Source organism: Palaemon carinicauda, chromosome 16 (genome assembly GCF_036898095.1).
Source record: "Palaemon carinicauda isolate YSFRI2023 chromosome 16, ASM3689809v2, whole genome shotgun sequence".
Lineage (NCBI taxonomy): Eukaryota > Metazoa > Arthropoda > Malacostraca > Decapoda > Palaemonidae > Palaemon > Palaemon carinicauda.
The window spans coordinates 113,113,976-113,116,475 of NC_090740.1; the positions used below are offsets into that span (position 1 = coordinate 113,113,976).

At 27.9% G+C, this 2,500-nt stretch overlaps 1 long non-coding RNA gene across 2 annotated transcripts in view; it reads right to left on the minus strand.

The window, feature by feature from the left end:
* Positions 1-2,480, minus strand: part of LOC137655096 (uncharacterized) — a 4,304-nt gene extending 1,824 nt beyond the window's left edge. The window contains exons 1-2 of one of the 2 annotated variants that reach the window (XR_011046810.1): positions 2,384-2,480; positions 1,560-1,687 (exon numbers count right to left, since the gene is read on the minus strand). This is a non-coding gene — a long non-coding RNA (uncharacterized lncRNA). Of the gene's footprint in view, positions 1-1,559; positions 1,688-2,344 lie in introns of both variants that reach the window. The other variant, XR_011046809.1, reaches the window with a different exon arrangement.
* Positions 2,481-2,500: the final 20 nt, after the last annotated feature.

Here is a 2,500-nt window from a genome sequence, read left to right on the forward strand (position 1 = left end):
CACGACAAACCCGACTTGTGAAAGTCGGGTTTGCCATGTACAATGAAAAGTCCACCTTTGCCTGAGTGGCGGTGCCACCGCGGCAAAGGTGGACTTTTGGATGTGCAAGTGGAGTTTTATAAACAGTTTATGAAATCCTTATTTTAATCTTAAGTTTAAAACTAAATTATCTTTAACGAAAAAAGCATCTAAACTTTAAAATAATTTAACGATCGAATTGAACGAAGCATCTAAACTTAAATAATTTCACTATCGAATTGAACAAAGCATCTAAACTTAAATAATTTAACTATCTAATTGAACAAAGCATCTAAACTTAAATAATTTAACGATCGAATTGAACAAAGCATCTAAACTTAAATAATTTAACGATCGAATCGAACAAAGCATCCAAACTTTTAAATAATTTAATGATCGAATCGAACAAAGCATTTAAACTTCTAAATAATTTAACGATCGAATCGAACAAAGCATTTAAACTTCTAAATAATTTAACGATCGAATCGAACAAAGCATCTACACTTAAATAATTTAACGATCGAACAAAAATTATAAAAATTTATCGAACAAAATTGCTTAAACAATTTTTTTAGATTAACTATATAGCAAAATTATTTTAGCATTTATCGAGCAAAACTGCTAAACTATCATCAATTTACCGATTGCACAGAAAATAGCTTATTAAGTTATCTAGCAAACATACATGACAAATATTTTGATTATTACTTTAATGATCAAAAAATTATCTTAATTTATGAAACAAAACTGCTGGACTTTAATTATTACATTAAGGATCAATCAAAACCTCATCAATTTATGGAACGAAGCGGCTAAAGTTAATTATTACTTTAATGATCAAACAAAAATCTTAACAATTTATCGAACAAAAATGTTGCTTCTAATTATTTACTTTAATGATCAAACAATTTTCTAATAAATTTATGGAACAAAACTGCTAAACCTACAATAATGTTTTTCACCAATTGAACAGATTAAATTATCCTATAAATTAATCTTAAAATATTCTAAACTTAGCCATGTATAATACCAATTGAACAGAAAATTCATATAAATTTAACGAACAAAACTGCTAAACCTACAATCTTTATTTAGCGATTGAACAGATTAAATAATTTTAATTTATAAAGAAAAACGGCTAAACTTAAATCAATGTTAAATTAACGACCGAACATAAAAAGCATATAAATTTTTCGAACAATTGAAAATGTTAAACTATCTGACAGAAAATTCTTAAAAAATTATCAAACAAAACTGGTAAATTTTAAATTTTATTAATTTAACCATAGAACAAATATAATCATAACTGAATGTATTCAAGTTCCTTAAACTGAATATAATGAACTAAATCTACCTTACCTGTTAAAAACATTGTAAAAACAAAACTGGAATTTATCTAAAAATTTAAAATAATTTAATTCTAAATTTTTAAACTTTTAAAACTATATTAACAAATTTTTCTAAAGTATTTTTCAAATTTATGCTATAAAACTTCCTTTAACATAACTAAAACAGTTTAATGATCATAAACCTTTACTCACCTAAAAGCCTATTACATTGGAAGTAAAAGCCTATTACACTGGAAGAAACATAGTTGAAAAAACTGGATCAAAGAAAACATTCCACAGCCCAAGGATTCAATGTTTGTCGAGTACGAATTCACACTTACCTATAATAATAAGTTAAATTAGTATTGAACCGATTATATAAACAATATCTTTACAATAAACCATCTTAAGATTAAATGATTACCAGCCAGACCAGAGTTTTAATTCAATTAGATACGAAGATTCTTTTCCAGGATTAAAATAAAATATTTGAAGTAATAACAGATATAAAGCCTATGGTTTTTAATCTTAGCTTTATGCAAATTACCATTAGTTAACTAGCCAGATATATTAATGTCTAGTATTAAACACTAGTTTCAATGTTATAGCAAACTACACAGTTTACCTATCCAACCAGTTTTGAGTTTCCTGCTTCGATGAAACACAGAGAAGTTGTAAAAGTTGTCAAGCAATTATGACAAAGGGATGCCTTGGTTAAAGTTAGCGCTGAAAATCTACTAAAAACGCCCTTGAAGCAATTATAACAAAGGGATGCCATAGTTAAAAGTTAAATCTGGAAAAATACTTAAACGTTCTCGAGAATATAGGTGCCGTGAACATAATACAACCTTTTGACAAGGAACGAAAATTATAGGAAAAAAAAAATAAATACTCATGGCATAGTCACTAAAGGTAAAAAGCTAATTCAAAACTTGAAATAAATTACATAAACCAAAAACACAATCATTATCAAACTAGTTGATGTAAACAAGACTCACCTTCCCAACTTATTACGCTAAAACACAGCTCCTACACACAAGGCAGATCACACAGGAGCAACTCGAAGCTGGACTATTGTCGTCATCGCCACCACAGCGTAAAACTTTGGCAATAAGGCTCAGTACCTTCAATCATCACCTATCTTGTTGCTGGGC